The sequence below is a fragment of the Rhineura floridana genome, chromosome 2, assembly GCF_030035675.1.
Source record: "Rhineura floridana isolate rRhiFlo1 chromosome 2, rRhiFlo1.hap2, whole genome shotgun sequence".
Taxonomy (NCBI): domain Eukaryota; kingdom Metazoa; phylum Chordata; class Lepidosauria; order Squamata; family Rhineuridae; genus Rhineura; species Rhineura floridana.
The window spans coordinates 157,121,842-157,149,159 of NC_084481.1; the positions used below are offsets into that span (position 1 = coordinate 157,121,842).

Consider the following 27,318-nt stretch of genomic DNA (forward strand, 5'->3'; position numbering starts at 1 on the left):
GGACTGGGGGGCACATTTTGAGTTTTTAGAGAGTACTGAGGTACCAGTCACAAAATGGCTGCCATGGGGGGCATGGCATAACACAAAATTAGACCACAGCCATTGCTTCTGCTTCCCCCCTCCCCCCAACAACCTCATTTTTACCATGGGAAGTCAGTTATATCATGCTGGCTCCAATTGTGGAGATACGGCTGTTAAAGATACACGAACCCTGTTTTCCTCCTTGCCAGTCCTAAACCAAAGCCTGGGCTGCCATCCTGTACCCACTTACCTGAGAATAAGCCCCATTAAACACAAAAAGACTTACTTCTGAAGCAGACATTTATGCTGTTGTTCTGTGCCTAGACATCAGCTCCTGCAAGCAGGACAAATGCCTATACCTCTTTGTAAAGTTTTCACATTTGTCTTTTAGAGGGAGGACAATTCTTTCACATCCACCCACACTTATTGTGTAGTAGTATTTGCAGAAAATAATTTCTAGGAAGTACGTGATCTCAAACAAACCCACCACAGGAAAGATGCATCCTGGTTGCTAGGTAAAAAGGGAGGCCAAACTTTGAAGATTCTAAGGACAACGAGAAATTAAGACAGAAGAAGAAAAAGTGCACAAAAGGGGAGGAGAAATCAGAAGCTCTTTAGGATCCCAGGGATTCCTACTGTCCGTTGTCCAAACAACTCACTTACCAATCACAGCTCTGACTTCACTCATTGGCTAATAACACTGACAGGCTGGAGCAGCCAGGCCAGCTGATTTCATAGAAATCACTTAGAAGAGTACCTGCACATTATGCTTTATAACTTTCTTTCTTGGAGAGTTAGATAGAGGAATTACTTTTTTAAATGAAATCTCAGTCTGGGGTCCTTTCCTGAGAGCACATATTAAAGTCTTGGTGAGCACCATGTCGCCCGTGAGTGCCAGGTTGGTGACCCTTGAGGAATAGCCATCAACAGCCTTTCCTTAACCTTCACTGGATCTAATGTAGACACTGATGCAGAAGCTTTTGATATTCAGAAGTTTCCCCTTTTATTCTTGAAAAGCTTAAGGGAACATGTCAGGGAAATTCAGCAGGTCTGATTTATATAGACAAGGAAAAGAAATACAGCAATCTATATAGATCAGATAACGTTAATGACTTGGGTAAGCATAAATGGCAACAATCACACATACTATAAAGATTAACTAGAACCTGAGGAAAGTACTTTTCCATGATAAAAGAGTGGCAGGCAGAAAGCAATAAATCCCAGTGTAGCAAAATTGAAAAGTAAAGGGAAGGAGAGAAAGGAGTGCTCGCAAACATTTGCCTTGAAAGCCAGTGAGTGGATTTAACTTTTCTTGTACCCATTGAAAAGTGCTGCCAGTTTCAAAAAAGTCACAGCTAACCAATAAATATGCAATTTGTTTTTGGTAAAGCAGCAGTGGTTCGAAATGCACATGCAAGACAGTACACCTTATCATGTGGAAGTTAAAGAATCAGCTACTCTTGTAAGAAGAATAACTCCGCCCCCCCATTTAAAAAGACTAAGTGGATACCTCTCGTGATTAAAAAGCAAGACTGAGTTCCCATGTCTATCCTATCCTAATTAAGTGCTTTGATATGTTGTGTAACATCCATTAAATTATCTTGGACACCACCACATCTTTAATAATGGAAATGCTGCAATACGTTTAAAGTCTCAATGCATGTTTATAAGAGCATTGCATTATGAAAAATTATATTACAGCATGTTATTCAGAAAAATAATTATAATCACCTCAGATATGAGCACATAAGTCAAAAGCTGGCTCAAGAACCATAAACAAAGGGAAATGGCAACATAGCAAGCTATGGAGCTATTAGAATCTACAGGGATCACAGTTAGATCTTTTTAATTTAAAAATGAAGGCAGAAAAGAGGAATATATTAACTGAGAGGCTTTCAGCCAACACCAAAACAGGAGAAGCAACACATGCCCATTAAAAAGCAAAATAAAATAAAAACATCAGATTAGAGGCAGGAAATTGAGGTTCAAATAATGCACATCTGATAGGAAGCAATCTAACACAAATACATGAAAAGAGAAAACCTAAAATACTCATCCTGAAATAATTAAGTTAATTAAGTTTAGTGAGATATGTTACTGTTACAAGTTATGTTTGTGTATCTGTTTTGTTCAAGACTGTTTCGGAAATTCTTCTGTATAAAATATTTTTAAAGCATACAAATGTTGCCATCTTAAGGGTTTCTTTATCCAAATCCTTACCTGTTTACTCAAAAGTAAGTCACTCCAAATTCAATGGAACTTACTCTTAAATAAACGTCCATAGGACTGCATACTTATTTGGTCGTAAATTCCAATGAAGTCTCAGTAAGCATCAGGGCTGTGGAGTCAGAGTCGTGGAGTCAGAAGCAATTTTGGGTGGAGTCGGAGTCAGAGTCAGTAGAAATGTACCGACTCCGGCTTCAAAATAAATTTTGATTGACAATTTAAAAAAAATATAAATTCACAATGTCAAAGAAGCTTCCCATGAAGTCAGTTGTAGTTGAGCATTTCACCATAACCCAAGATGGAAAACATTTTGTATGTCAGTGTATGACACAGGACCCAGATGAAGACAAATGCTGTGATGCCAAGATCAGCGCATATTCAGGCAGCGATAAAAATGCTCCTACGAGAGCTTCCAATTTAAAAAGATATTTGCAGCGCTTTCCAGGGCTGTGGAGTCGGAAGCAATTTTTGGTGGAGTCGGAGTCACCAGTAGAAAAATAGAGGAGTCGGAGTCAGAGTTGAAGGTTTGGCGTACCGACTCCACAGCCCTGGTAAGCATTGTTAAGGCCAAGCAGCAAGTAAGAAAATATGAGGTCCATTTAGAGGAAATTTAGGTGTATGAACATTTTGTTGGGTTTAAGCAAGCTTGCATGCCACCCCCTTTGATAGGGAGATGTCCCCTTCTAGCTAGAATTGGAGGACATCTCTATGCTTTGCTTACCATTATGTAACTTCCTAAAGGGTAGGGTTATTTACCTTCTCTTCCTCTTTCCTTTGTTAAGGGATATTGATCCTTTTTGCATATTCTCCATTAAGATTGAGAGATTGAGAAGCACACACATGCTTCTCTTCCAAGATGATCCTTACTACGGACTAAGACTTCTACTTTTTCTATCTAAGCTAGAGCCTATGTTTCCTGAACATATGAAAAGTTTTATACTTTTACCTAGTAAGACTGTCTCTGTTCTATTTTTAACTAGTGTGCATGAAGTGAGACTGGTTATTCTCAATTCTGCTGCTTACATACTTTGCTAAGAAATAGGACTACAAACTGTTCCTATTTCATATAACCAAACACATTTAACAGACCAGCAGATATTTTCCCCAGAATATCCTGTTGACAGCTGGGATGATGATGCTAGCAATGGAAATTCTAATTCCGTTTGTTCCTTCTTCATCATATCACAAATGCCGCTGTTATATCTTCTGTCTTCCAGAAATCCTAGGATGCTGTCAATTCCTACTCCTCAACACCCATCCAAGGCTTACCCTTTCCCTTCTATATTTACTGCTAAAACTCTAATTCACGTTTCAGTCACACCTTACATAGACTACTACAACCTCCCTCTTTACTGGTCTTTGCTCCTATCATCTCTGTACTTCTCAGCCAAACCAGAATATTGCTTCTAACCACCTCCCCATTCCTGCGATTTTGACTCTTCCCTCTTCAAGCCTCTGCACTGACACCCTATCATTTTCTGCATCAACTTTTATATACATCACTAACAGCACTAAATGATTAACACTTGTAATTACTCTAGTCACTATATCAATCAGGTATTACTGACTGAATGCATTTATTAATACCATCCATTCAGTTTAATTTAGAATCTGTGTGGCACAGTTGCCATTCCACAGCAATCTGTATAGATTTTGTTTGTTCACCGCCCTGAGAGCTATTTCGCTAAGGGCAGTATATAAATTGAAATAATAAATAAATAAATAAATAAAAGGAATCTTTAAAATATGGTTATAAAAATAATCTCTGTATCCCCATGCCGCCCTGGGCTCCTACTGGGAGGAAGGGTGGGATATAAATCTAATACAGTAAATAAATAATAATAAATAACGCCTGGAGAGAAAAAATTAGAAGCAATCATTTCAGATAAGAGCTCCACAATTAAAATATATTTGGGTAAGGCTTTCTAGAACGCAGCTTATGCATGAATCTTCATTTTGAAGATAATCCAGGTGATTAACAATACAGCTTTTAAGTCAACCCCATTTGCTGGGAGAGGTGGGTCTTTTCCAATTCTGGCAGCCTAGCATTCACCATTTTCATGCAAATTTATGTAACTCATCTATAACCATTGAGCTTCCAATGCCTTCCAAAATGGTGCTCGGTCTCTCAGTTTTCTCACCTCTGGTATTTTGGTACTTACTTTCAAGGCACTGGCTACAGTCCAGCCTCTTAGATAGATCTATCATCACTACATATCTGTCATAACTCACAGAGGTCAGATTCTTCTGGTTGCTTAATTTGTTGTAGACAGGATACAGAACTCCAGGCAATGAGGACATTGGACTTCCTGTTTGTCAAATTCATTTCCTACTGTTAAGACACATATATGCATGTGTTTTAAAACTTCGTTATCACATTGCAAGCTATTCAATAACTCTTCCAGTGGCCAGTGCCACAAGAAAAACACACTTCACTTGTGAGTTCTTGGAATGAACTGGCTTGGTTTAACAAAATTCACTGAGTTTGTTCAAAAATCTCTGAACTATCCCTGAAAGTAATTCCTACAATTACAGGGTAAACAATGTGAATCAAGTTCATTTTGGGGTCGAACTTTGAGCAATGTCTAGTTCATTGTCACATTCAATTCCCCCTTCCCTGAGCAGGCAGTGAGCCTGCACTCAGAACTGGCGAGAATCATCGCTGAGGGCCACCCACCGCACCAACTGAGCTGGGCTGGGACTGCAGAGGAACGTCTGACATCAGTTACAGCACCAAAACACATCAAGGTGCCCACTATGCACAGGCCTGCCCCTGATTAATCCCTTCAGCATTACTGTAAGGTTGGTGGTGTTTGTTTTTCCCCCAACAACTTCCCTCCCACTACCATACAAATCATGTTAGTGTCACACCTATAGCCTAGCGATGCCAGGTCTCCGGCAAACGGCCGGAGACTCCAGCCCCACCCTTGCTTTTCTCACCTCTGGCCAGAATTGCCCCCATGTTGTATAATCTCCAGTTTTTGGCTGGAGTCTCCAGTTTTGGGGGGGCCCCTCTGGCTCTCTGGCTAGCACCCCTTAATCTCCAGACTCTCAGCTTCAATTTAAAAAAAAATTAAGTTTCTAGGTGGTATGGTTTCCAAGATATACACCAAAATGTCAACCACCGCCCCCCCACGCACGACTGTTTTTTTACAATCTTTAGAACAATTCCTTGCTCGATCTACCACTCCCATCGGCCCAATCCAGTGGCCATGCTGGCTGGGGCTGATGGGAGTTGTAGTTTTAAAAAGTAATTTTTCAAAGCTCTGGCTGTAACCCCGCCCTTTCAGGTTTGTAGCCAATGAAGCCAGGGTTGTGACTTGTTGATCCAGGCATGCCTAGGCTTAATTTCAACGTCAGAAAATGGTGGCTTTAAGATTTTTGCAGTTTGCGTAAGTAATATGGCTTAACATTTTTTTTCCTCTTCTGTCCAAGACTCAGACCCTGGGCTATGAAATATGAAAGTATTTAATCCAATATCTGCTTTTCTGGGAGTAAAGCAATTTCTGGGAGTAAAGCATGTACCTGGAGTAAACCCCATTGAACTCCATTAGGACTTACTTTTGAGTAGACATCGTTAGGACTGTCCTGTAAATTAATGGGACTTTTGAGTAAACATAGCGCAGACGTGTTTGTGTTGTAAATCTTTCTCTCCCCCTCCAACCATATTTTTAAAGAAATTAGGCAGGGTTTATCACATTTTTTATTATGCAGGAAACTAATACTGATTTTTTTAAAAAATGAATGAAGTTTATTTATTTATTTTTATTTATTTATTATTTGTTTTATATCCCGCCCTTCTTCCCAGTAGGAGCCCAGGGTGGCAAACAAAAGCACTAAAAACACTTTAAAAATCATAAAAACAGACTTTAAAATATATTAAAACAAAACATCTTTAAAAACATTTTTAAAAGCTTTAAAAACATTTTTTTTAAAAAAGGTTTAAAATATTAAAAAGCAATTCCAACACAGACGCAGACTGGGATAAGGTCTCAACTTAAAAGACTTGTTAAAAGAACAAGTTCCTTATCACTTCAGGGTACAGTTTTCCCTGGTTGAGTAAGCCCCATTGAATACATTGGGACTTGCTTCTGAGTAAACAAACATAGGATTGCACTATAAATATCTTTTCAGGTTGTATAAATAATAAACATATTTGATAGTCATGCTTATATAAATATTTTCATAGAATCATAGAATAGTAGAGTTGGAAGGGGCCTATAAGGCCATCAAGTCCAACCCCCTGTTCAATGCAGGAATCCAAATCAAAGCATTCCCGACAGAGGGCTGTCCAGCTGCCTCTTGAATGCCTCCAGTGTTGGAGAGCCCACTACCTCTCTAGTAATTGGTTCCATTGTCGTATGGCTCTAACAGTTAGGAAGCTTTTCCTGATGTCCAGTTGAAATCTGGCTTCTTGCAACTTGAGCCCATTATTCCATGTCCTGCACTCTAGGACAATCGAGAAGAGATCCTGGCCCTCCTCTGTGTGGCAACCTTTCAAGTACTTGAAGAGTGCTATCATATCTCCCCTCAGTCTTCTCTTCTCCAGGCTAAACGTGCCCAGTTCTTTCAGTCTCTCCTCATAGGGCGTTGTTTCCAGTCCTCTGATCATCCTTGTTGCCCTCCTCTGAACCTGTTCCAGTTTGTCTGCATCCTTCTTGAAGTGCGGAGACCAGAACTGGACACAGCACTCAAGATGAGGCCTAACCAGTGCTGAATAGAGGGGAACTAATACTTCACCCCATTTGGAAACTATACTTCTGTTAATGCAGCCTAATATAGCATATGCCTGTTTTGCAGCCACATCACACTGTTGGCTCATATTCAGCTTGTGATCAACGACAATTCCAAGATCCTTCTCACATGTCGTACTGCTGAGCCAAGTATCCCCCATCTTATAACTGTGCATTTGGTTCCTTTTTCCTAAGTGTAGAACTTTGCATTTATCCCTGTTGAATTTCATTCTGTTGTTTTCAGCCCAATGCTCCAGCCTATCAAGGTCCCTTTGAATTTTCTTTCTGTCTTCCACGGTATTAGCTATGCTCCCCAATTTTGTATCATCTGCAAATTTGATAAGCATGCTCTGTACCTCCTCATCCAAGTCGTTAATAAAAATGTTGAAGAGCACTGGGCCCAGGACCGAGCCCTGTGGTACCCCACTCGTTACTTCCGCCCAGTTTTGTCATGCTGTGTCCCTATAAGTATCCGATTTCATACTATGGTTGTACAATACTGCCTTTACATTTTAAGTATGCCTTGGGGTAGTCATGGTTCTCCACTGTTTTCATCCTGAGGGGCAGATAGGCTGAGAGATGGTGAGTAGTCCATGGTCACTCACTACAGTTTATAGCTCATTTCCATTTTGAAAAATTAATTAAAACAATTTACATGCAGGCAAAATTTATTAAGTGGATTCACACAATACGTGCAAAGCACATCCAACTCGCATTTAAAGTGCATGACTTCCCCTAAAGAATTCTGGGAAGTGTCATTTCCCCCTCACAGTTATAGTTCTCACCACTCTTAACAAACTGCAGTTCCCATGATTCTGTGGTGGGATTCATGTCCTTCAAATGGGTGTTGAATGTGCTTTAAATGAATGGTGTGGATCTGCCCTAGGTATGATGTTCATTCAAGAGTGAATTGAAAAGAACAATTTTAAAAGATACTTCTTACTCTTACTCATTTCTCAGACCTCTTTCTGAAGTAAAGGGTCAAATCTGTAAAAAAAGTTTGGAGCAGCCACGTTAAAAGATAAGGGCAGGGTATTCCAGGCAGGGGGTTGCCAACCCTGCTTGGATATGGATGTCTTTGCAGAAGAACCCTAGTCAAGGTTTACCAACAGCACAATCCAAACTATATCTACTTAGAAGTCAGTCCTGTTGAGTTCTATGGGGCTTAATACCTTAGTAAGTGTGTTTAGAATTGCAGCCTTCAGGAGCATCCATCTTTACTCCCCAAAGCTCCCATCTAACATCTCCACAACACTAGGCTCCTTTGTCCCTGCAGTGGCCTTCTGGTGACTGCCCTGGCCTGAAGGCACTTAACCCTTCTTGCTGAAACAAGTAGGCTAGATTAAATGTTCCCCACCCAGGCTGCATCTTTTAGCTCAGATTTTTTTTTAATTGTATGCTCCAAGCAACTGTGATTAATGCTTAATGTATCATGCTTAATGACATCACTCGGGCCCGCCCCGTGACATCACTTGGGCCCGCCCCGTGACATCACTCGGGCCCGCCCCTCAAATCTCAGGTTTTGGGATGCTTCCGACCTGGCAACCCTACTACTGTTGCTCAATTTGCTTGTAAGAAATAAAGCCCTTCCTGAAAATCCCAGCAGGTCCAAGGCAGGAGAGAGTAATGAAGGAGGGCTTGCTAGTGTGATTGTCTCTATTTACCTTGAGGCAAGATAGGGTTGGGTGAGAAGTTGGAGAGAAAAGGGGTGATCATGTTGTCTCTTTCCTACTCAAAATAATGTAATACAGGCTTGTGATTTTTACCCTTGTTTGATCTGCCGCACGAAAAATAAAAAAAAAGGCTTTACCCCATCCCCAGGCAATAAAAACAAAAAACCTTTACAGGGCTCGTGTGTGCGTGCGTGCGTGCGTGCGTGCGTGCGTGCGTGCGTGCATGAGAGGGAGAGAGAGAGGGAGAGGGAGAGAGAGAGGGAGAGGGAGGGAGGGAATGATTCTGAAGCAGCACAACACTACTGAAATATTATTGCACATCATAAATTTTGTATACTATATATTGCATATTGTAATTTTATTGGCCATTTGGCTATGTCTTTATAAAGTTTGAGAGAGCCAGTGTGGCATAGTGGTTAGAGTGTTGGACTACGACCTGGGAGACCAGGGTTCGAATCCCCACACAGCATGAAGCGCACTGGGTAACCTTGGGGCAGTCATGCCTCTCAGCCTCAGAGGAAGGCAATGGTAAACCACCATTGAATACCACTTACCACAAAAACCCTATTCATAGGGTCGCCATAAGTCGGAATCAACATTTACATTTTTATAAAGTTTATTTTAAGTTGCTTCAGGTTATAGATTATATTTCCAGACTGCCCTGACTTTATACCTTTAAGCCTAAATCAAGCCTAAATTGTTAGGAAAAATAAATTAAACAATTCACACTCCACTGTGTGTGTGTTTCCTTAGTTTTCTTAAGTATATTTTATTCTTCAGCACAGCAGCTTGTACCAACAGTATGAACACTGAAATTTTTTTTGTCAAGGATCATTTGGATGAACTTTGAATTGAACTGTGACCTGAATATGAACCAAACTATGGCAAATTTGCTCTGTGCAGAGTGAGACTCTAAGCATAATTTTTATATAGCAGGCACTGAGTCTGGCAATTAAGCTATATCTTAGCTCCCCCTACACAGATGCCATGTTAAGGAATTAAGCCACTTCCATATTCGCACACAGAAAATGTAAGGTTTAACAGAATTTAATCAAAAATTACAGAAAATAAAATTTGTCAATAACATAGAAGTATTATAAAATACAATGACTATTATTATAATTTTAAACTATTGAAGCAGAGCTGAGAAAACCTATTCAATCATAATTACCTGAATCATCAAGGCTGTCTAGGCCGCAGGCAAGGCGATAGGTGCCTCTCAAAATGAAGAGGGATAGATGCTCAAAGGAAAGGATTTTTATACTATAAAGGGTAAGTTTATGAAGCATTACTAAATTGCTCACTTTTCCATTATCAAATAAAAACAAGCTACATTCTACAAAATATCCAACTACATGAAAAACTTCGATAAATTATATGCCAAGATAACATACATTGCCACTGTTGCAACATTTTTATTATAGCCTACTAACATCAAAGAGAAATAATTGTAGGCACATCTAATAGACCTACATCAAATACAAACAATTGCTATTTATTATCAAAACCTAGATTATAATATGAGAATGTGTCTGGTTCACATCTGTGCACAGTAAATATATCAATGTTAGAAATAACATTCACTATGAACATAACTTATTTAGCCAATCTACACATGTGGGCTGATTAAATCTAGCCAATTCAAGGTTTTCTTTGTATAACAGGAGTGTAGTGGTTCAAGATAAGGAAAATGGGGAGTAGTGACGTCCCAGTCTGGTTTGCAAATCTGATATGTCTCTGAAGAACATCACAAAAATAGAAAGATGCCTTCTATTTCCAATATAATGATTTTAATCAGCTCTGGGCCTGATCCAATGTCTCTGGGACCAGTCAACATAGGTACAAAAATGGGTGAAGAAGTAGATATATCATGGGATAAACATGAGTTGGAATTAGTTTCTTTCTGGCCATGCTGAACTAGAACTAGTTCCTTGTTAAAATTACCTTTCCAAGCTCTGAGCGCTCATCGGGAATAATTTTCTAAGACCCACCCCTCTCAGTGCTATTAACTTCAAGCACCTAAGAAGCAGGACCAACATGACCACCAAAATGCTATATGGCCCTTCATCTAGAATTTTAGCAGGTGTATCACATGATGAACTGCCAAGCAAGGTATTAATACATTTTCTTCAACATGTTCCAGTCAAGGTTAGCTATCCCACACTACTATGTCAGTTGTAAAACAAGAACAACATAGGCACCAACCACTGCATATCATCTGTCATATTCATATGCCACCCTGGGCTCCTACTGGGAGGAAGGGCAGGATATAAATCTAACAACAATATACATTATATGCAAATTGTCAAGTGCATGCAGCCTAAAAGGCAGGATGTACTTCTGGCTATTACGTCACTAAAGCTTTCAGATCCAAACAATCCCTCTGAAGTTGAATGCTTCAACAGATTTGCACACCCTCCTCAGGGAAAGAGATATTCTGTCCACACTACAACAAAGCTGCTTCCCTTTAGTATATTTTCTTTTGCTGAGCAACGTTAATCATCATTTTTCCATAATACAACTGTTGTTTTAATTACTGTACTGTTCTCATTACAATAATTATTAAGACACTGTCACTATTGTTAAGGGGAATACTTATCCTCCAGGGTATTAATCTTCGTTCAATAGAACAGGATCCCCAAAACAAACCAATCGGAAGAAGGTTACCAAGGTTACAACCCTATGCATGCTTTCCTGTAAGTAAGCCCCACTGAACATACTAAAACTCCTTTCCAAGCAAACAGGCATAGAATTATGCTGTAATACTCCACTCCCCAGCACCAAATTGCAGCTCACTCCAGATTCTTCCTTAGATCTGAGGGAGCCTTCTGAACCACAACCAAACCAAAGGACATAGTCCATGAATATATGGGATATTTTCAGATTCAGTATCTTAAATTAAGGGCAGACAATAGCCCACTTCAGGTATTCCTTTCTCCATGCAGTTAACAGCATGTTGAAAAGGAAGCAGGGATGAACATGCTTGCTCCCCACAAGTTGGAGGGCAACCATCTCCAGCAGGCAGCTTCCTGTACTTGTGTAGGATCTCTGCATAGTTTAGAATACTGGATAAATCCAAATTCCAAAACATGCAGGGACCCTACACAAGTAGAGCAGGCTCCTGGCTTCAGACAATCACCCTCCAACCAGTGGAGGATGACAGGGACAATGATGGAAGTGATGTTATTCGCATGGATAAAGTGTCCTGGCTCCCAACCAAAGAAGCAGAGTCAGGACTTGGAGACTGGATTTTTCTGCATGAAGCTTTATTCCAGAAGGCAGTACAGGAACACAGCACCACACTCCAGGCTTGAATCCAGATACAGAATTGGAGCAAACTAAGCATGTCTCAGGATACAACACAGGAATCGACTAGGTATATCTCAGGAACGTACTAGGTATGTGGAGGCAACAACAGACAAGTTGTCGCAACAAATCTGAACAGGCTTCACTATACCTTTCTATTGGAGGGCACTTACTTCTACGAGTTAATTCTGGCTCTTTCTAGCAAGGTCTGCAAGGCTTTACTAGGAGCAGAATGAAATTGGCCTAATTGCAAGTGTCTCTTCTCCAGCCTTCTGCCTTGGAGTTAGGGTTATCTCTGGCTTTGACAAGTTGATTTCACTATGCTCTCTCTGGAAGAATTCTGACCGTTCATTATAATTTATCTGTTCAATGGCTAGGTCTGGGTTTGGTGCCAGTAAAGACTCTTCTCTGGGCTTTTCTCAGCAATTCTTATTAACAGACCCAGAGGCTTCTGGAGACCTTTCCTCTGTGCCTTCTTCATTTCTTTCATCAGTACCGGCAACCCCCTCCCAACATCTGTACCCCACTCTTCATTCTCCGATCTTGCCAAAGATTCTCCTTAAGGCCCATGACAGAAAGAACACCTGATGAAAGAAATCTTGCTTTCACATTTGGCATTGAACTGAACCCTGCTTTTTCAGAGGACTATCTCCTTCTTTCCTTTCCCACATGAGATCAGTGTTATAATCAAATTTTGGAGCAGCAGTTCTCAAATTGTAAGCAGCATTAAGGATCCTGCAAAATCCTAGAGCTCAAGAGGAGTGCATCATTAATTCAGTGTTTATTACCTGTATTTTTCTAGGAATCCACTCCAACAACTCTTGACAAATGTTTTTCAGTTCTGCCCACTGCAATGTTCTGAGACTTTTAACATCACAAAATTCCCATCACCTGAGATTAAACTTCCTTGAGGTCCAGCTGGCCTTCATCTAGCCTTTTGATCAACTGCACACAGCTCCCTCTAGGAGTCTGGGCTGTGGAACATCTAGGGGCTTACATGATGGCATGCTCCTCCATACAAAAATGTTCCTGTCAGGGAGAACAGTTCTAGACCAGTGGTTCCCAACCTGGGGGCAAAGTAATCCAGAGGGGGCTATGAACCGTAAAGAAATGAATTATTAATTATTTTTTAAAAGTCTTCACTCCCTGGACGCTGTCTGCTCCCCATTGCTGCTGCAGATGACACCTCTCCCTTGCTCCAAATGAGAGGGGAGGACTTTGCTGAAGCGCCACAGCATCTTTCAGGCACGCCAAGGACAGGCATCTGCCTATACCGCATATGGCAGATGCCAAAGGAGACTGAGGGAGGTGCTACCAGGAAGAAGAGGGGATTACTATTGCCGACTCCCATCTCCTCGCACTGCCGCTCTTGACAATGCCCTTACTCAGAATGAGAGGAAAGGGCTTTCCATGAAGCAAAAAGAAGCAAGGCTGCAAGGAAAGGCTGTTTTCCCCCTTCCTTCCTGGCAGCCAGCCTGCCCGCCTTTCTTGACTCCTGCTTCACTGCCACCTCCTTTTAAAAATTATTCTTATTTGTGAGGCCGCCCAGATCTTGCCCAGATCTGGGCAGTTACTGTAAACCACCCAGAGAGCTTCAGCTATGGGGCGGTATATAGATACAATAACTAAATAAAAAAATTTGGCCCACACAGAGCCAAGGAGCAGTGAGGAAACTCAGGACTTGCTCGCCTCCTTTCTCCGAGGCTAAGTGTGTGTGCCGGTGTCTCCCCTTTCTTCCACCCACATTCCACCACCCCCAATCCCTCTCTCCAAGATGCTGCAGCAGTTGAAGGTTCCCCCCTCCCACATGCCCAAATGCATGCACACCTGCAGATGCTTGCAGGAGAGGCAGTTGTGTTTTTGTGTGTGCGTGCACTGATCTGCCTTCTGCTCCACTCTCATTCCCCAAGTGCATGCTAACCAAATCATCAGTTCTGATGATCGTCCAACACTGTAACTTACTGGTGTTGGGAGACAGGACTGTACATCTTCAGACTGTTGAGGGGGAGTGTGTTCCCAAGATTGGACCTTTGCATGAAGAACACAAAGCAACACCTCCCTGTCTGCAGGGAGCTTTTTATTGAAAGCTATATTTGGAGATGAGATTTGTCATGTACCATTTATTAACAGAGGGGGGTCATGAAATTTTTTGAGCTTACAAAGGGGGTCCCGTACTCACAAACGTTGGTAACCACTGTTCTAGACAAATTTTCCCATCAAGTGAGCTCTATCTTAAAGTGTCATAGTGAGAAGTAGACCTGGTTCTGGCTAATATGTGACGTGCAGGAAGAACTACCTGACAACCTTGTGTGCCCACCCCCACTGGCAGTCTCAGGTGGTGCAGCCCAGAGACATAGGCTTACCACATCTGTGAAAAGCAGGCCTAAATGTCATGGGTTAAGTCAGCCCCTTGTCCTGTGCATCTTAGTTTTAATCCTACCCATTGCTACTTTTGGTTCCTACTTCAGCCACCAAGTCCTTCTTTCTCAGCTAATGTTGGGTGCTTTCACACATGGGGCTAATAGCGCTAGTTTTCCGGATTAAAAAGGTAGTGCTTCATTCCATATTTAAAAAATCCCTTTCACACTACAGTACCTGTTTTGCGCAGCAGTCGTTCACACAGAGCACAGTTTTACTCTCCCCCCCCCCCAATTCGGCCTCACGTGACACCGGATGAGCTGGTTTGAGGTCTGTTCTTTCGGTGCATGGGGGAGTTGAAGGAGGCGCAATCGCGAACGCGATCAGCTGACAGGTGCAGCGGCGCAGCAGCTGAGGCTCTGCAGCACAGGCTCCTCTCTCAGGAGCAGCGAGGGCCGTTGGTAAGGGCAGGAATGCACTGCATGCTGGAAGGGCTGTTGGTAAGGGCGGGAACGCACTGCCTGCTGGGATGGCTGTCACGTGAGCAGTGGCAGCTAGTGCAAAACTCCCACAATCTTCCGTGTCCCCAGCCTTGCTATCGGAATTTTCCCAGTATCATTTATTGCGGAATTTAGTGCAAAACTTCCACTACATTCCACCAGAATTCCGGAGCTACCCGTTATGTCGCGTGAAAGCTCAAATTTTATGCGCAAATTAACAGGAAATAAATTGTCAGAATAACGGAATAAAGTGCAGTGTGAAAGCACCTGTTGCTACTGCTATTTGAAAGTTATCCAGTCTTATTTTGACCCCACCATCATCACTCAGCCTGTAACAATCTAGACTGCATGAGAGCTTGAACAGACCAGTCTCACGTTTAAGTGTGGAGAAACCTCTTGCCATTTCTGCCTTTGGACTTGCGCCTGTTAGCAAGCTAGAAATCTCTTTCAGACCTTATACTATCTTCCATCTTCCTCCACCACCCCAGCACTAGTCACATGTTTCAGAAGTGAATGCGCAGAGATCTTTGCATGCTGTTGCTAGTGTTGTACAAGTATCCCAACCATCAGCCTCAAAAAGGTAAACGTTTTGTGATCACCTAATTCAAACATTCTCAACAATTCAAGCCTTTCATGAGTGCTTTGTCTGAGCACTTGCAAAAGATCTGTGAGTGCCCTCTGTCACTACCTATATTGACTGCCCTTCCTCAGGCTGAACAACTTACCATGGAACAGGGGAAGGCAAGAGCAGCAGAAGGAGCGTTGCAGGCTCCAGTAAAGCACCCTTTCCTACCAGGAATAGGACAGGGACCAAAAGACTCAATATCCCTAGTGGAAAAAATGATGCTACTGGCAAATTTAAAAGAGGGGCAACAGGATAATCTCAATAAAACACCAACATAAAAACAGATCTAGAAGTTTGCATTAAAATTTGGGGCAAACAAAATGATAATCACCTAGCGCTAAAAATGCATTACAGTTGGTACTTAGCAACCCTCACTGGGGAGAGCACAAAGAAGGCCCTTTCCTTGGCCATCCGGTCTTACTTCAGAAGGTCAGGGAACCTGGAGAATGGCCTGAGAAGATAGCCTTAGAATTCAGGTCCATGCAGAAGAAGGCGTTCCTTCAGGTAACTGGGACACAAGCCATTTACGGAAAAGAATCAATGCTGTAGCCACAGCAATTGTAGGTACGGCATGTAAAAGGACAAGGAAAAAAGTAGAGGCAGTATTCCATTTAAATGTTTAGGTAAAATAGTAAACCTGCCATAATTGAAAAAGAAGTAAAAAAAACCCCAACAACTGGAATTGGCACTGCTGAATGTAGTCATGGGAGAAAACTAGAATATAATATGTAAAACATTAGTAGGATACTTACTAGTAGTGTTAGAAGCCTTAAAGGAATTTCATTATCAAGCCGGAATAGCAAAGTTTGGGAAATTGTCCTTACAGAAAAACTCACACAAAAATTGCGTACAGCCAAAGGACAAAAAAAGAGACACACATTTACAGCAGGTGGAATTTTATTGCCTTTACAAGTAAATTTGATAACAGTCCCTGTGCCAAAAGCCTTCAAAAATCTATGGATTTTATGAAATTATATGTTTGGAATCCTCTACTATTTACCCCCACACTGTACCTGTATGAAACAATCATTTACCTAAAATGCTTATCTAATTTTGTTTTCAGTTGTTGTTAACATTATGATTATTTGTATGGATTGTATATAAGAAATAAATAAATAAATAAAAATTAATTGGGGTGGGGAAGTAATCCTGCCTTTCTATTGGCCCTGGTCCTGTCCAATAGGTCAGCAGGAAGACTGATGAGTATCTGGACACACTAGACTACCTGTAATTTTACACCAGCTTACAATGCCACATCCTCTCCCCAACTGCCAATGTGCCTTTAGCAACACAGCACATTTGTGACTATGGGACTGAAACAAAGCTTTTTCTGTGTTTCAGGAAAGTACCCATTTCACCAGTGGAGATGCAACTGCCAGAGGATAAAAAACAGGCTCAACATGTCATTTTTGAAGATTTAGGGGGCTGCAATCTGACCCTATTCATTGCTGAAGCATGACATAAGCAGAACCTGAACCAGAACTCTTCTGCTAAAGGGTCAGCAAAGGGGTTATTTTGGTATAAGAATGTCAACATTTAAATGCTGGAGCAATTGTGCAATACAGCTCTGTTGCTGCTACTCTATTCCACCAGAGTTCGGGAAAACAAGCCACAGTGGCCTAGCTTTGCAAAGAGTTCTCTAGGGAAGAAAAGGATGGCCATTTGCGGCTTTGTGGCAAGAATGAGACAGAAACTTCTACTCTGCAATCCCACAGGCAGAGGAACTTCAAACGCTGAACCACAAGATGAATGCAGCTATCTTGAGAGAAAGAATTACTCAATAACGTTTTTTTAAACATATAACCAAACACATAGAGTATTATGTTTCCCTCAAAGAATGAGCAAAATAGGGAGAATTATTAACTGCCCAGACTGAGCTGACTGTGGCAGAACTAGGCCGGGCTCATCAAATAAGGGGCACCACATAACCACAATGTCATCACGGATCCCCCACTGCTTACCAGAAAACTGGAAGAAATTAAGACTTGAAAGTAAAAGGAATCCTGACAATTTTTTTGTGGAGAAGCAAGGGAAAACCACTATGATAAATGCTTTTTATGGGTTCATATAGGGCTAGATGTTTCCAGTAGTGCTGCCAGAAAAAAAGGAAGACATACAGTGGTGGAAATTACTACAGAGCAGCCATCCAAACAGAGAAGATTGGCCCTGTTCAGCCCACTTGCATCTCACCTGCTTTTCTAGGCAGCTCATGAAGTCATCCTTCAGTTCACACTGTCTCTGGGCTCCAGACTCCTTTACAAAATGTAGGGAATACTTTAAAAAATACTTTCTCAGCACAGAGAGCAAGCTTCCCTTGGTCATTACCACAATCCAGTCTTTGAATCTATGGACTAGCACAAGGATGGGGAGCCCACTGACCTAATTATGCCCACCAGACCTCCCCATTGGGTCCACAAGGCTGTTTTGGCCAAGTTGTGTCCACTTGTGGGGCAGGTAAAGCTATGGCTGGGCCAAAGAGGGTTTGCAGGCACCATCAATCAACACAGCACTTTGCAAACCCTGACAATCTGCCAATTGCTAGCCACTAGCAGGTTTTCTAATCCATTCTGATCCTCACCGCAGCACTAATTCAACTGCTAAGCTAGGGTTTCATCCTTCAGGTTGAGAGAATAGCAGTGCTTCAGTTGTTATGGAAGTCCAAGCAGGAGAGACCAGCTACAGAGCAAAGAGGAAAAAAACCACCTCAGAATTTACAAATCTGTATTAGATACGACCAGGGTTTTATATCTTGCTACTTCAGGAGTACTGCAACACCTCCTGACTGCTGCACATATTAGCCAAAGTCATTGTTATTCTTCACCTTCTTCATCTCAAATTCATCTGATATGCTTGTGGACCCACCTGAACTGTGGAACAGAGCTGGAAACTGAAACAAGATATTTTCATGTCAGTTCCAAGTTTCAGAAGATCGTTTTTCTCTTTTTCCCACCCTCGCCAATGTACTCTACCACTAAACACATCATTACACATACCCTATGGAAATCAATTCATTGTCATACTTATGTGTCAGGATTTCCACACACAACTTGGGAAATTAAAATAAAGCCTCCTGCTCCACTTCAGTAGTCAAAGTGTGGCCTCTCCCCCATTGGCCTCTGATCTGAATGAAGTGCAATTACATCCTATGTAACCAGAAAACAAAGGCCAGTTGGACTCTAGAGACATTGATGCAGGATCCAATCTCTTGTACTAGCGTGTAGATTACTGAAAGACTAACATTAAATGGGAAAGGCCAGCTCCAAAGCAATTGTTGACACTGGAATTAGACTGCTCCTCCATGAAGAGGCTGCCCGGCTGTCTGGCACAATTCCAAAGCTTAAATGCTACTGTTACTTAGAGTCCTGAATTAGTTTTGGATTTGGGGAGTTTGTGTTGATCCAGAGCCAAAGGAAACATGAAAACTGGAGGGAAATTTGATAAATGTTGACAGAGCCACAGGAGAGAAACTTCAGCAAAGCTACCAAGAAACGCCAGAAGATTTTTAAAAAGTACACACTATACAAGACAAAGAAGATGAAGAACAACCAGAAATTTTAGAATGTGAAGTGAAAGCTGCTCTTAAAATACTTGGAAGAAACAAATCACCAGTAATAGATGGCATGCCAATAGAGTTGCTACAAGCTACTGAGACTGAATCTGTCCAAATTTTGACAAAAAATCTGTCCAGAAATATGGAAAACTAAACAATGGCCCACAGACTGGAACTATTCAATATACATCTAATTCCAAAGAAAAGGGATCCCAGGGAATGCAGTAGTTATCCAACGATTGCCTTAATATCCCACACAAGTAAAGTAATGCTCAAGATTCTACAACAAAGGCTCTTATCATATACAATTGCCCCTAAAAGAACCAGGTCTGTAGCCTCGGGGTCATTCTTGACTCCCAACTGTCCATGGAAGCTCAAGTTTCGGCTGTGAGCCGGGCAGCGCTGTATCAACTCCATCTGATATGAGGCTACGCCCCTACCTTCCCAATCATCCGCTCCCATCAGTGGTACATGCCCTGGTCTCCTCTCGTCTAGACTACTGTAATGTGCTCTACGTGGGGCTACCCTTGAAAACGGTCCGGAAGCTGCAACTGGTACAGAACGCGGCGGCGTGCCTGATTAAAGACAGCCGCCGGCGAGATCATATCACTCCAGTGCTAAAAGAGCTGCACTGGTTACCAGTTGCTTACCGGGCCCAATTCAAGGTATTGGTTTTGACCTTTAAAACCCTATACGGTTTCAGCCCAGTCTATCTAAAGGAGCGCCTCCAGCATCATCAGCTATGCCGCCCAACAAGATCAGCCTCAAAAGACCTTCTCTCCATCCCATCAGTCAAAACAGACAAACTGGTGAGGACTAGAGAGAGGGCTTTTTCAATTGTGGCCCCCACCCTGTGGAACTCCCTCCCAAATGATCTCCGCCATTCCTCTTCTACGATGAGTTTCCGCCGGGCCTTCTTCAGGCAGGCTTTTGGGGTGGGCTAGATTTTATCTTCATTGTTTTTAGATTTTCAGTGTCTAGGTATTATATGCCTATGTTGTACGTCACCCAGAGTAGCTGGACAGCCAGCCAGATGGGCAATCAATCAATCAATCAATCAATCAATCAATCAATCAATCAATATGGAACAAGAAATGCCAGATGTCCAAGCTGGATTTAGAAAGGGAAGAGGCACCAGAGATCATATTGCAAACATATGTTGGATAATGGAACGGAGGAAAGAATTTCAGAAGAAAATCACCCTGTACTTTATAGATTACAGTAAAGCCTCTGATTGTGTAGAACAAGAAAAACTATGGAATGCTTTAAAAGAAATGGGGTGCCACAGCATCTGATTGTCCTGATGCACAACCTATATTCTGGACAAGAGGCTCTGTAAGGACAGAGCATGGAGAAACCGATTGAAAAGGGTGTGAGACAGGGGTGTATTTCATCATCCTATTTATTTAATCTATGCACAGAACATATCATACAGAAAGTGGGATTGGACCAAGATGAAGGTGTGAAAATTGAGGGAGAAATATAAATAATTTAAGATACCATACTACTAGCAGAAACCAGTAACGATTTTAAACTAATGCTGATGAAAGTTAAAGAGGAAAGCACAAAAGCAGGACTACAGATGAATGTCAAGAAGACTAAAGTAATGACAACAGAAGATTTATGTAACTTTAAAGTTGACAATGAGGACGTTGAACTTGTCAAGGATTATCAATACCTTGGCACAGTCATTAACCAAAATGGAGACAATAGTTAAGAAATCAGAAGGAGGCTAGGACTGGGGAGGGCAGCTATGAGAGAACTAGAAAAGGTCCTCAAATGCAAAGATGTATCACTGAACACTAAAGCCAGGATCATTCAGACCATGGTATTTCCGATCTCTATGTATGGATGTGAAAGCTGGACAGTGAAAAAAGTGGATAACAGAACAATCAACTCATTTGAAATGCGGTGTTGGAGGAGAGCTTTGCACATACCATGGACTGCGAAAAGGACAAATAATTGGGTGTTAGAACAAATTAAACCAGAACTATCATTAGAAGCTAAAATGATGAAACTGAGGTTATCATACTTTGGACATATAATGAAAAGACAGGATTCACTGGAAAAGACAATAATGCTGGGAAAAACAGAAGGGAGTAGAAAAAGAGGAAGGCCAAACAAGAGATGGATTGATTCCACAAAGGAAGCCACAGACCTGAACTTACAAGGTCTGAACAGCGTGGTTCACGACGGATGCTATTGGAGGTGACTGATTCATAGGGTCGCCATAAGTCATAATTGACTTGAAGGCACTTAACAACAAGACAAGACAAAACAGGGAAATTGAGGAAGAGGAAGCTTTCATCCAGATGGAAGAAGTGTTGTTCCCATCCAGAGATGACTCTAGCAGATCTACTAATTAAACAGTCAAATCTCACCAAAGGATGCATACCAACCCAAGACTTGGACACCCTGCTTGCTTTTATTCAGTAACCCTTATTTCACTTCCAGGACAACAGTGAAGAGCACTTCTAGCCTCTCTTAACATATTCCAGTGACACAGCCCAGAATATAGCATATCAGCTACAATTCTGCTGATGCAACACAACCACCGCAGAATTTAGAACTGGGTACAGGATTTGCCTTTCTTAAAATGCCATAATCATACACACAAGAAACCATTATTTACACAATGTATACTTCTTCTGCTAACCAAGCACATTTGCATAAGTTACACAAGACACAGGATCACCTTGGTGCAAATTTTTGTTTGTGTATTAAAACACACATAGCCCTGATTATAGTCCCACCTATTAATCAGATTAATTGGCCCATGCTTCGGGAGCTCTACTTGCCTCAAACTAGCTTAATGAACACCCACAGATGTAAATTCTAGCTCAAAGCAAAATAAGATACATTACATTTTTAAAATTCATGTTCATGGTATTTTCATGTTAAAAAATTTGGTCAACTTGCCACATTTCCACATATCTATGATCCTTGCACAGCCACTCTTTCAGCCCTGTTCACCTACAGTTTCATCATGAAACACCCCCCCCAATGCATGCAGAAAGTAGTCTCATACCCAGGAGGTCCTCCCCTACACAGTGATTTTTCTGTATTTCAGTGTTTCACAGGTTGCCCTGATCTTACTGCAAGGTATTTTTGCAGTTAAGAAAATTCAAAAACAAATGCTTAAGTGGCAATCAGGTGATGGGCAGAATTAGAGAGGCAGAGGTCACAGGGTGCATCCCCTACACTTAGAGGTAGAAAGTGTGTGATGTGATGCGCTTCACAAACATTCACACACATTATCTGAAGGGAAGGGTGGGAATTGTTGTCTGCCAGAAGTTTCAAAATTATTGCCAAGAGATAATCAAGACCTTACAGAACAATTAGCTGCATCTTACAAAATTTTCCTTGTAGCACTAGCTATTTGGTTTTAATGAGCATGAAACAGGAGCAATTACAGTGTAACATGAACATTGAAGATAAAGATGGATAGCAAGAATGTCAACTTTCCTCTTTCAACAAGCCTTCTATGTAGAGACAATCCCAGTCAGTATCTGTATTGGATTTGAAATTGTTTTCATATCTGTAATTGTTTTAACTGTTTTTATACATGTAATTGTTTTATATATGCATTTGTTCTGTTTTTATTTGTGCATTTGGTGTTATTTTATAGACAGTTTTGAAAGCAACAAACAGAACTTCACCCAAGCTTGCTCTGGATCCCTATAGGGATTCAGTTAATCACCTAAAAATATATGCACGTAATTGTGATTGACAAAACAAAGGTTTTTATTGTATTACCAAAACGTTTCGGCTTCTGCCTTCATCAGATGCTAACATACAAATGCTGTTACCAAAGTGGCAGTTATGGAGCTTTGAGGATGGAATGCTCAGAGGGGCTTCCTTTGCAGAAGCTAAGTAGTGTTGGTACTGTCCTCCAGGCAGGGCCGGTTCCAAAGGGCGGCCAGGTTGGGCAACTGCCCGAGGGCCCAGTAGCTCTAGGAGCCCCTGGGGGGCCCTCTGCTCCCCTTCTGCGATCCCATGGATCACAAGACGAGCTTCCAAGCCGCCCGCCATCCCCCACGCTTCACCTACCTTTCTCTGCTGTTCACGCAGGGTTGCCATCAATAAAGATGGTGGCCGAGGTTTCCGTAAGGGACTGAAGGGATGTGTGGATTATCATGTGGACTATTAAATGTAAACTTAATAAATGGATGGATAGTTTTTTAATTGTTAAATTTCTAAATTGTTCTAAACTCTCTTTACCATTTGTCCAGACTATAAAGATGTCATCAATGTATCACCACCATATAAATTTATTTATTATTTTATTTATATGCTGCCCTTCCTCCCAGCAGGAGCCCAGGGTGGCAAACAGAAGTGCTAAAAACACTTTAAAACATCATAAAAACAGACCTTAAAATACATTAAAACAAAACAACGTTAAAAACATTTTTTAAAAGCTTTAAAAAAAAATTTTAAGGGTTAAAAACATTTAAAAAACATATTAACAATCAATTCTAACACAGACGCAGACTGGGATAGGTCTCAACTTAAAAGGCTTGTTGAAAGAGTAAAGTCTTCAAAAGGCACCGAAAAGATAGCAGAGATGGCGCCTGCCTAATATTCAAGGGGAGGGAATTCCACAGGGTAGGTGCCGCCACCCTAAAGGTCCATTTCCTATATTGTGCAGAACGAACCTCCTGATAAGATGGTATCTGCAGGAGGCCGTCACCTAAATGGTTTGTTAATGGTCTTTTTGAGGCTGTCCTGTTCCAGATTACCCATAAATAGATTTATATATGATGGAACCATGTGAGTCCCCATAGCTGTGCCTTGTAGTTACAGATAGTGTTCTCCATTGAAAGTAAAGTTGTTGCAAGTCAGGACTAGTGTAGCTAAAGTTGTGATAACATCTGTTGGAGGATTGTTCATATCTCTGGTGTTAAGGAACTCATTTAAAGCCTGAATCCCATCATTACGTGGTCTATCGGTGTAAAGAGATGTGACATCTACAGTAGCTAGTATAGTATTTTTGTGGAATTGATACTGCTTGTTTAAAGACTTGATTTTAAGTAAGAAGTCATTGGTGTCTTTGATATATGAAGGGAGGTTTTGCACCATGTTCTGTAAATTTAAATCAATGTTCAAATAAATCCTTTCAGTAGCTGTGTTGTTACCTGAGACAATTGGGCAACCAGGATTGTTGGCTTTGTGGATTTTAGGCAGCATGTAAAACCTTCCAGGGGTGGAATCTGGATAAACAAGGAGATCAGCAGTCTCCTCCTTAAGAAGTTTTCTACTTTTAAGGTTTTGAATAGTTGTAATTATATGAGTATTGAATTCTGTGGTATGTTGTTTCATCCTTTACTTGTCTTTGACCTTCTGCAATGTAATCTGTAGTGTTAAGTACCATGACAGCACCACCCTTATCCCCAGGCAACAGACATCCCTTCTCATCTGAAGGTTCCTTAGAGCCATTCTTTCTCCTTTTGAAAGGCTGTCATGAGTAGGAGTTGGTGTGTGATTGTTAATTACTATGTTTATTGATAAGAGAAAGGTTTCTAGGACTGGATTCCTATTAATGTTTGGTGTCCAAGTTTTAGGTGGCAGAAACTGTAGCAAGGATCTCTGTTGTAGAGGTCTATGTTCTTAGAGTCACCATAAAAAAATTCAGCCAATCTGCATCTCCTTTCAAATACTCTGATATAACATTTCATTTGTGCTATATTGTGCTCTCTCGGTGTCAGGCAGAAGCTGAGGCCTTTGGAAAGAAGCCTAAGTTCATTAGGTGACATTTTGCCTGCAGTGAGATCTATTATTGTTATGGAGTCATTTCTGTAAGCTATGTCAGGTGATCTTGTTATACATGTGGAAGATTTTGGAGTAAATCTTTTGAATCTCCTGTTTTTCTTTTTGGTAAGCTTTTACTCTTGTAGCAGAGGAAAATATTTCTTTATAAACAGAACCCTGTGTTATTAAATGGGATGAAATAAGGGGAAGAATAATAGAATAAATAGAATAAATAAAAGAAGAATAAGGGGAATATCTTAGACTATCCCTTTTGAGTTTTTTTCTTTTTGGTGGCATGGACATTGTCTGTTCTGTTTTGCAGAGCAGATACAGGAGATGTTCATAGTCGTAGGGTGTTAGAATGTTTCTCTGAAACATTAATTCCTGCTGTATTGCTTGTTTCAAGCTCTTGATTTTCAGAAGATTCTGCTTAATGATTGTAGAAATAAGGAATATTTCCTAAGTGCACAAACCTCATCACTTCTTTATGATCTTTTCCAGAAGCCAGTAGAACCAATATTAGCATCTCCATAATAAAGATAAGGATATCAGAGACTAAGGGCCATTAGGTACTTCCAGCTCAAAATTAATGTTCTTATGTTTGCCTGCTAGGCAAGCTGTATTGATTCAGATAGGTTTAATAATTAGTAGGGGCTTTCAGTGGGCAGGACCCTCCTGTTCCCAGTTTTACTCAAGGTGGAATGGTCTTCTGTTTCAAAGGGATACAATTTATTTGGCCCAGGAATGGCCACCTAATGGGGAGTCATCAGCAGCACTGCTGTTTCTAGTGGAGACAGGCAATACTGCCCACTTCAAAAGCCTTCATCTGTCCCCACAGTTCCCCATCTTCCCCAAATGGACACTGAACAAACCCATGCTCTCAAAGGCCCACAAAGAATCTTTGTTCTCCTCCCAATTGTGTCCTGCTCTTTTCACCTCTCTACCAAAACATTTCCAAGCCATTGGGGTGGGGTGGGGGTGTTGGGAGGGGTTCCTTGCAGGGGCAGAGGAAGTGCAAAATAACTGGAGAACTTTCCTGAGAGTGTTTCTATAGTTCCATCCATTATCATATTCTTCCCATCACCCATATTCCCATTTTGGAAAGCTGGACAGTACTGACCAAGGGGAGGGAGAAGGGCGGAGAACTGCCTGCCCCTGCTCCTACTTTGCAGCACACTGATCCCTTTCACAAGGCTCCAGTAGCTTGTGTGAAATCATCAGCTGCACTCCTCCACAGCACAAACAAACTGAAGAACAACACATTAAACAAGTGACAGAAGGAGCAGAGGGCATGGATCAGGCAGTCTCTAGACACAGCAGCAGTTCACTAACAAGCTGCTTAGACAGAACACCAAGACAAATAAGACAAACAGGAAAGACATGGACAAGCAAGCTCCCCATCTTATTCTAGGCATCGGCCATTTTTCTTATTCAAGTAGAAATAGAACAATAAGGATTCATCAGGCGTGACTATATATATTCCCAAGGATGTAAAAATATCAAAAGCAAAGGCCCAAATCTTTTACTCAAGAGGTGAAATTTGACAATCCAGGCATTTCTGGCAAATTACTGTGCCAGCTGACCATTCTGCCCCATATTTTTATTTTCATTTGATAAAAGCAAGTTTGGTTCTATTTTACAAGGGAAATGTTCAGCTATTCTTATCCAGTAGCCCTTGTACAACAAAAACCCCTCAGATAATATGTCCAGCTTTGCCTGCTCTCATCAAAGGATACTGTTTAGGTCCTAGATACCTGTACTGATTCCCAGGAAATTTCTCCAAGTTCTGCAAAAGAATTGCCTTTCTGGATTAGACCAAGTTTCATCTAAGTCCCCAACCGATCTGTTTCCAAACGTGGCAAGTGAGATGCCGCTAGGTGCGTTCCCACACAGCACATGATGGTGACAGCCTTCTCCTGCGGTTTGTCCCCCAGCACCAGATATTCAGATGTGTACCGCTTGTATACCACTCACCTAGATATCTTCCATGGGAACACAGTGAAGGGAGCAAAATTGGCATAGATCACCATTTTGCCTTAGTTGCAGGAATATGTCCCAATTCTATGTAGTTACCAACAAAGATGACTGACAGAAATAGCTGGCTTTTAAGGCAAAGACTTTATTCCATGAGCTAGCATGTCTCAGTTTTTGTTTTCAGGTACTTGACCACAGAGGTCCTTCACAAATTATCCTAAATATTTTTTCCCTAGTGCTCTTGAACATAGCGTACCCCTGACAGCAGCAAATCCTACAGCCTGCAAGGGTTTAAGGCCTGGTTAGCCTGCTTTGCTCCCTCCCTGATGGTTTTCCGGAGATTTCTAAAAACCATCTTGTTCCAGAGAGCCTTTGGGAGGGATTGAAGGTAGAGCCTGAACTGATTTTAGCCTTCTATTTTAATTTTACCTCTTTAGTCCCTTCAGTACCTCTCCCCTATATACATATATGTATATGTGTGTGTATGTACAGTACGGCCCCGCTTCTCGGCGCCCCGCTTTTTGGCGTTCCGCTAATATGGCGCCAGCAGAGCGATCAGCTGGAGGGGGGCTGGAGCTCCCCACATTCCAGCTGATTGCACCAG

At 41.5% G+C, this 27,318-nt stretch overlaps 1 protein-coding gene across 7 annotated transcripts in view; it reads right to left on the bottom strand.

Moving 5' to 3' along the window:
* The window catches only part of LRP4 (LDL receptor related protein 4), a 157,321-nt gene that overhangs the window by 84,216 nt on the left and 45,787 nt on the right, over positions 1-27,318 (bottom strand). Inside the window, exon 1 of one of the 7 annotated variants that reach the window (XM_061610919.1) lies at positions 3,004-3,628. The exons of the other annotated variants lie outside the window; for them this stretch is intronic. The gene's annotated coding sequence lies outside the window, so the exon portion shown is untranslated. Of the gene's footprint in view, positions 1-3,003; positions 3,629-27,318 lie in introns of those variants that run through there. 7 annotated transcript variants of the gene reach the window in all.